Source organism: Ahaetulla prasina, chromosome 10 (genome assembly GCF_028640845.1).
Source record: "Ahaetulla prasina isolate Xishuangbanna chromosome 10, ASM2864084v1, whole genome shotgun sequence".
In the NCBI taxonomy this organism is placed as follows: Eukaryota; Metazoa; Chordata; class Lepidosauria; order Squamata; family Colubridae; genus Ahaetulla; species Ahaetulla prasina.
The window spans coordinates 16,729,203-16,737,499 of NC_080548.1; positions in this window are offsets into that span (position 1 = coordinate 16,729,203).

An 8,297-nucleotide genomic window follows, 5' to 3' on the forward strand; every position below is an offset into this window, starting at 1 on the left:
GCCTCTGGAGGGCGTCTGGTGGGGTGGGAAGGCCGTTTTCGCCCTCCCCAGGCTCCAAGAAAGCCTCTGGAGTCTGGGGAGGGTGAAAAACAGGCCTACTGAGCCCACCGGTAACATTTTTGCCATCACATGCCAAAAGCGGGGGGAGCAGGGGGGGGTCACATGCGCATGCGTGGGGGGGCAGGGCACAGAGGGCATTGAAGTATGAGTGTGGGCATGCATGTGCACGACTCCCCCCCTGCTTCCCCCGCTTTTGGCACGCGACGGCAAAAAGGATTAGCCATCACTGGTATAGAATTTCCTGCTTAAGTTGGACTCGAAGGCGTCCAAGGTCCCTTCCAATTCTGTTCTTCCGTGATTTCACAGAGTGGGGTCAACAGCGGAGAAGGCTCTCTTCCAACACCCTACCAGTCCCAATTTTTCGACTGCAACGTATCTCTGGGCAAATGATACCGTGGAAAGATGAAGAAAGCAGGAAACCCAAAAGGCCACAGAGCAACTTCGGGCAAAACCAAAACTGTAAACATAATCGAGATGTATACATCTGTTTCTTCTTCTTCTTAGCAGTGAGATCTATTGAGTCCAATGCTTTTTCGCCGATCTCTGCGGCTCTGCATTTCACGGCCAAGCAATATGTAAACATTAGGTGGTAATGATATTTCCTCACCGGCTGTTTTCCGTTCGCACCAGCTGCTATTAATAGTACAAAGGTTTGGATGAGATAGCCTACTTTTCTGCTCTGTTTATTGCCTTATCCTAGAATGGGATAATTGTCAGCATCGGTCATCGTACAAAATTTCTCCTTGGTTGATATAAGGATGTCGCTCAGTTTACTCCAATATCAGGAGCAGAATTCTTGATTAGCAGCTATCTTTCTTCGGCAGAGACCTTAGTCCGCAACCAATACATAAACCACAGCCGCACAACCAGCACGGCGTTTTTAAATTTTTCTGTTAAGAACATCCAGGAGGCTGCTATTCATTGAAATGAAAGACATGCTTGCGATGGGACTTGCCAACGAGAAGAGCATGCAAGCGTTTAACTGGACTGCAATCTAGAGACGCAGTTTGCCTTGTTTTTTTCCTGTCTGCGTTGGAAGATGGGTGGATGGCAAGATTCGCTTCGAGAGAGGCGAATGGTCTGCTGTCGCCACCTCGTGACCAAGCTGTGACAAAACCCCGTTGTAACTCAGCAAGGAATTAAACGCCTACAGCTGTATTGAACATCCTTCTTCTTCCAAAATGAAATTGCTGCCAAAAAAGCAGAACCAGGTGATGTAGATTTGACTAAAAAGACCTGCGGACTATTTCTGAAGTAGGAAACCTGAAGGAAATTAAAAGTTTTATGCTAAATAGTGTTTTTTTTTTTCATTGCAAGCTTTTAATTTTAAATCAGTCATGGCGATCATGACTGATTTCTTCTTTTCCCCATCCCAAGCCTGGGAATCAGGGTGAAATGCTCCCGGTTCAGAACTAGATCACCTGATCCGGTAGTGATAAAAGCGGGTGGTTTGGAGAACCGGTAGCAAAAATCCCTGCTCGCCCCACCCACCCACCGCCCAGCTGAGCCACATGCTCATCAGAGGTTGTTGTTTTTTTTTACTTTTAAAAGCAGTTTTTTGCTACAACCTCTTTGGCCGAAGCAGTGATTGACGGGATAGTTTTGGGGGGTTTGATTTACTGAGGGAAAACCCGGAACTCTCAGATTCGGGTTTTCCCAGATGTGCCAGTTTACCTATCCTAGTAAATAGAACTTTGAAATATGCTTGCTTCAAAGTTTTTACTTGGAGTTGGGTTTTTTTCTGGAATGCTGACACCAAGGAGCTTATAGTAGACTATAGAAGGAACTGATCAGACATCCAGCCCTTGCTTATCCATGGAGACCGAGTGGAGCAAGTGGCCAGTTTTAAGTTTCTGGGTGTTATCATAAAAGAGGAGCTGACCTGAGGCGCTCACATTGCAGCACTGGTCAAAAGGGCCCAGCAGAGATTATATTACCTGAGACTTCTCAGGAAACAGCAACTGAATGAAAAACTGCTGGTGACCTTCTACCGCTGCACCATAGAGAGTATTTTAACTTACTGCATCTGTGTATGGTTTGCTAATTGCACTGTGGCAGATAGGACAGCACTCCAGAGGGTCAACGTCATTGCCCAGAGGATCATTGGTTGCCCTCTCCCCTCTTTGGAAGAGCTTTATAGCTCCCACTGCCTTAAGAAAGTTCAAAACATTCTTAAAGATCCATCTCATCCTGGGCACCCTTTTTTTGAACTATTACCATCTGGCAGATGGTACAGGTCAATAAAAACAAGGACAAATAGGGTGAAAAACAGCTTCTATTCCAGGGCAATAACCATATTGAATTCTACGGTATAGTGCAACATCAGGTTTTCAATTTCAATTATATAGAATGTAAAGGATATATGTGCTTTTATGTTTATAGTTATAATGAAGACGGCGTTTAATTTCATTGTACCATGTGCAATGACAATAAAGTAAACTATAAACTATAGGTTGGGTACTTTGTGATTCAGTATCTTTTATGTCCTCAGTCATTATCTTATCATATTGTATGCACCATGTTAAATCATTATGAGGTTTATTTGCTTTAATTTAGCACCTTGAGATTTTGCTAATCTTGATTTATAGCTGAGGGCGTAATGTGAACATACTCTATATTAAGAATATTTAAATGCCTACATGTGGTTACGTCCATGTTCTTGAAGGTGTTTTCGAAAGGGCTCTAATCATTCATATGTAGCTTAACATATGATTGAGCCATGATGGTGCAGTGATTAGAATGCAGTACTGCAGGCTATTTCTGCTGCCTGCCGGCTGCCTGCAATTTGGCAGTTTGAATCTCACCAGGCTCAAGGTTGACTCAGTCTTCCGTCCTTCTGAGGTTGGTAAAATAAGGAGCCAGATTGTTGGGGGCAACAGGCGGACTCTGTAAACCACTTAGAGAGGGCTGTAAAGCACTGTAAAGTGGTATATAAGTCTAAGTGCTGTTGCTATTAACGATCCTATACCAAATCTAACCCCCGTTTCAATGAGCATCCAAGAAGCTATCTCTGCCCATCTTTAGGCTGTATAAAGTCTAAGAGAAAAATAAGAAGGAACATCACAAAGTATAAATTCTAGAGGCATAGAGGACACAGAAAACTTCTAACCCAACCTCCTACTGCCTTGGGTTGCCATGTTGCTAGAGTCAGGAACCCAGCAATGTCTTGGAAAAGACTCTGAATATTGTAGTCCCTATTTGCCCATTTAAAAGGTGTTCTTAGCCTTTTCTCAATTCTTTGGCACTCAGCCTTTCTTATGGTCCAACAGCCATACATTGCAACTGGGAAAACCATAGCCTTGACTATACACACTTTTGTTGGCAGGGTGATGTCTCTGCTTTTTTGTGTGCTGTCTAGATTTGCCATAGCTTTCCTCCCCAGGAGCAAGCATCTTTTTTTTTTTAATTTGCATTTATATCCTGCCCTTCTCCGAAGACTCAGGGCGGCTTACACTATGTCAAGCAATAGTCTTCATCCATTTGTATATTATACACAAAGTCAACTTATTGCCCGCAACAATCTGGGTCCTCATTTTACCTACCTTATAAAGGATGGAAGGCGGAGTCAACCTTGGGCCTGGTGGGACTTGAACCTGCAGTAATTGCAAGCAGCTGTGTTAATAACAGACTATCTTAGCAGTCTGAGCCACCAGAGGCCCTTTTAATTTCTTTTAATTTCTTGGCTGCAGTCCCCATCTGCGATGATCTTGGAGCCCAGGAAAATAAAATATGTCACTACCTCCATTTCTTACCCATCTATTTGCCAGGAATTGAGAGGGCCAGATGCCATGATCTCAGTTTTCTTAATGTTGAGTTTTAAGCCAACTTTTGGATTCTCCTTCTTCACCCGCATCAAGAGGCTCTTTAGTTCCTCTTCACTTTCTGCCATTAAAGTGGTATCATCTGCATGTCTGGAGAAGACTCCTGCGAGTCCCTTGGACTGCAAGATGATCCAACTGGTCAGTCCTAGAGGAGATCAACCCTGACTGCTCTTTAGAAGGCCAAATCCTGAAGATAAAACTGAAATACTTTGGCCAATAATGAGAAGGAAGGACTCAATGGAGAAGAGCCTAATGCTGGGAAAGATTGAGGGCAAAAGAAGAAGGGGACAGCAGAGAACGAGGTGGCTGGATGGAGTCACTGAAGCAGTCGGTGTGAGTTTAGATGGGCTCCAGAGGGTGGTAGAGGACAGGAAGCCCTGGAGGAACGTTGTCCATGGGTCAGACACGAATTCGCAACTAACAACAAAAGGCCTTTCCTCAGTCTGAGAATGCAGTCTTACTCTTCTTTGTAGACTATAGAAACTTCACAGTACTTCAGCCATGACATTTGAGGCTTCTAAAGTGTCCTAAATCTTTTTAAGGAACAGGCAATATTCCATCAAGTAGAACTGGAGCTACTGGGTCATTGAGCCTGCTAGACTTCGTAAAGCTTCAGTTGACTCCAGAAAATTGTTGACCCAAGAGGTTTTTCTTTTCAGTAAATGGCAGTAGGGCTTATGATGCCCTTGCTTTGCTATTATCTTAAAGGAGGTGATTGCTGGCATCACAATTCACTTAGAATATATTCTAGCTAGTTTTGGGGACTGTCTTTTAATCATTGCAGTCATTTGTGGGACACAAATTGAAAATATTTGGGGGAAACATATATCAGAAAGCCGTGGTGGCACGGTGGTTAGAACACAGTATTGCAGGCTAACTCTGCCCACAGCCTGGAGTTCGATCCTGATCGTCTCAAGGTTGACTCAGCCTTCCATCTTTTTTTGAGGTCAGTAAAATAAAGACCCAGATTGTTAGGGGCAAACCATGGTGTAAAGCCAGGGGTGGAGCTGCTGGGGGTTCGCAGGGGTTCCGGAGAACCTCTAGCTAAGATTCTGTGCAGTTCGGAGAACCCCCAAATCTCACTCCCAGATGGCCCCACCTACCCCACCCTGCTCCTCCAAGAGTCCCCACGCTGCCCGTTTTGAATGCAGGTAAGTGCAGGGCATGCACAGGGAGGGCCTACCCAAAGTTCGGAAAGGGCAGAAATGGGCCCGTTTTTGGCCTTCAGGGGGTCTCCAGAGCCTGTGGAGGCCATTTTTGCTCTCCAGAGCCTCCAGAAAAGCCTCCGGAACCCGGGGAGGGCAAAAATCCCCCCCTGCTGTGTGCAGGAGGCCAACTAGGCCATGCCCACCCAGCAACCAGGCAGAGAACCCCTTGCTAAAATGTTTGAAGCCCACCCCTGTGTAAAGCACCATATACGTCTATGTGCAATTGCTAATCATGGCTGTATTTCCATGCTACAGAAGATGGAGGTGGAAGAAACAGAAAGTTTGGAGAAAGTCTTTCATTGTCACATAAATTGTCATTGGGTAGTCTGATGACTCATTGCCTCCAGGATTATAATAGATGCCATAAGCAGCAAATACAGATTATCTGGGGGAGGCATCGGTGCTCACAACCATAGGTCCATTCGTGAAGATCATCTCAAGGCAGGGATATCGCCATATGGAACATTGATGCATCTCAACACATTACCTAGGGAATCAGATTCGTTGTAACAGATTCTGGGCAAGACGTGGGAGGTGAGTATTTATAAACAGTTGCAGATGACTTCCCAAGCACACAGATGCTGGAGTAAAAATAAACTCAAAAGACACAATGCAACAAAAGCCAATGTGCTTAAGTCGTCTCTGTCTTCTTCTTTTAAGAACTCCAAAGCTATTTTGTGGGACAGAAGAACCAAAGTATGTGCTGTCCAATCTGGCTGCCCTCCCCGATGTTTGATAAGACTATTGTGGAGAAATCTGGGATTTCAAGTTTTAGAAGACAAGCGTTGTGGTCTGTCAGCAGCCTACGGAGCTGGCAACGGAATCGGACAGCGATGAGGCTGAGGTGAGGCCAGGGCCATCGGGAAATGAGGTGCGGACTCCAGAGCCTCCAGAGACTGATACTAGTGAGGCAGAGGAACAGGAAGAGCCTGTTCTTGATGCACGCATGAGAAGAGCTGCCAGAAGGCAGGAGCAGCTCAAGCAGAGAGGACAACTCAGGAGTAGGGCCAAGAGATGATTGGCCTCTCCCATAAGGCTTAAAACAGACCAGCAATGGTGTTTCAGCTTTGCCAGAAAACAACGTTGTAGCTATTTCTTCTGCTTCGTCCTCTGCTTCGTGTACATCTTTCTTTTTGTAGCTTCTGGATGTTTGCCAGGAAGGGCCTTTGGCAGTTTGCCTAATTGGACTAAGGTTTGTGAGATAACTGAGGAATTTGTGTTGGGAGGCATTTGTTTTTACTTTGAGTTGAACAACGCTGGGAATGAAGTAATTCCCAGCTGTTCGAATAAAGTTTGTTTTTTCCACAGACTAAGTTTATTACTACCTACCTGGGCCCGGGTCACAACAACAAGAACGTTGGGAGAAAGAAATGTTAGACAGGTAGTCCTTGAGCTACAACTATAATAGAGCCTGCCCATTATGGACATAAGTCATAATAGGTGTATTTTATTATCTTTGTTTGCAGCAGTTGTCAAGCAAACACAGTGATTAAGTGAACACCACCGTCCTTAAGCGACCCCACTGTGGACCGCTTTTGCCAAAACCCGGAAGTAAATGCCAGGTTTTGGCGAAATTTGTTATGTGATTAGAGGAACGCTGCAAACAGCCATAGGTGCAGCCGGATTGCTAAGCACATGAACTGCGGCCATGGGACTGTGGATGTGGGCAACCATTGGAGCTTCAAATCCAGGTCGTAAGTAGCCCCCCCAGTAGTTTTGTCGTAACCAAGTGACCAGTCATAAGTCGAGGACTTCCTATATAGATAGAAGCAGACCTAAGTGACTAATCATAAATCAAGGTACAGGTAGAAGCAGGGCAGGAATAGGAATAGGAATAGGAATAGGAATAGAATAGAATAGAATAGAATAGAATAGAATAGAATAGAATAGAATAGAATAGAATAGAATAGAATAGAATAGAATAGTTGGAAGGGACCTTGGAGGTCTTCTAGTCCAACCCCCTGCTTAGGCAGGTAACTCTATACCATTTCAGACAAATTGTTATCCAATCTTTTCTTAAAAACTTTCAGTGTTGGAGCATTCACAACTTCTGGAAGCAAGTTGTTCCACTGATTAATTGTTCTGTCAGGAAATTTCTTCTTAGTTCTAAGTTGCTTCTCTCCTTGATTACTTTCTATTTATTTAATGAGATTCTTTCTTACTTTCTTTCTTTTTCTTTCTTTCTTTCTTTCTTTTCTTTCCATTTGTCTGTCTATCTATTTATCATCTATCTCTCTCATCTATCCATTCATCCATCCATGTCTGTCTGTCTATCTACCTACCTACCATATTTAGGACTGCCCCTCTCAGTGTTGCTATCAGAATTTGCTGATAGACTAACTGGACTTATTAAACTTAGTAATTGATAAACTTTTTAAAATAGAGGATGAAAGGAAGTTATATATCTCCTTCTTTTATGTACACTGAGAGCATATGCACCAAGACAAATTCCTTGTGTGTCCAATCACACTTGGCGAATAAAATTCTATTCTATTCTATTCTATTGGAACCAATGAAAGAGTCCTCGGGCTAATTCAGGGTCAAAATCTATTTTTTGCTGTGTTGGAGGTTTTTCTTTTTCGTTTTTCTTTTTTCTTTTTTTTTTGGAACTGATAAAGTTTTGAAGGAAGATCCAGAATGTTGCACAAGGACTTCTTTTACTTGGAAATGTTTGTTCCCACATATTGCCCTTCAGCAGAACTCTCAGGTCAGTTGACAAGAACACGCTGAAATATACTAATTTGCAAAAATAACTGCGTTTGCACAATACCCCGAGCCATCAATCTGCCGGCTCCATATCAGCCTTGTGCAATGTATAAACCTAGTCTGTATGGTTAGCTTATGATTAGTACAAACTCCAGCCACTGGGGCTGGTAAACAGTTGCTTATGGAATAATTCTTTGTGGCAGCCCCTGAGATATTGGAACACTGCTATCATGTCACTCCTAGTTCTTCTTTTCATCAAACTAGACATACCCAATTCTAGCAACCATTCTCTGTATGTTTTAACCTCCAGTCCCCTAATCATGTTCATTGCTCTTCTCTGCACTCTTTCTAGAGTCTCCACATCTTTTTTACATCGTGGCAACCAAACCTGAATGCAGGATTCCAAGTGTGGCCTTACCAAGGCATTATAAAGTGGTATTAACACTTCAGGTGATCTTGATTCTATCCCTCTGTTGATGCAGCCTAGAGCTGTGTTGGGTTT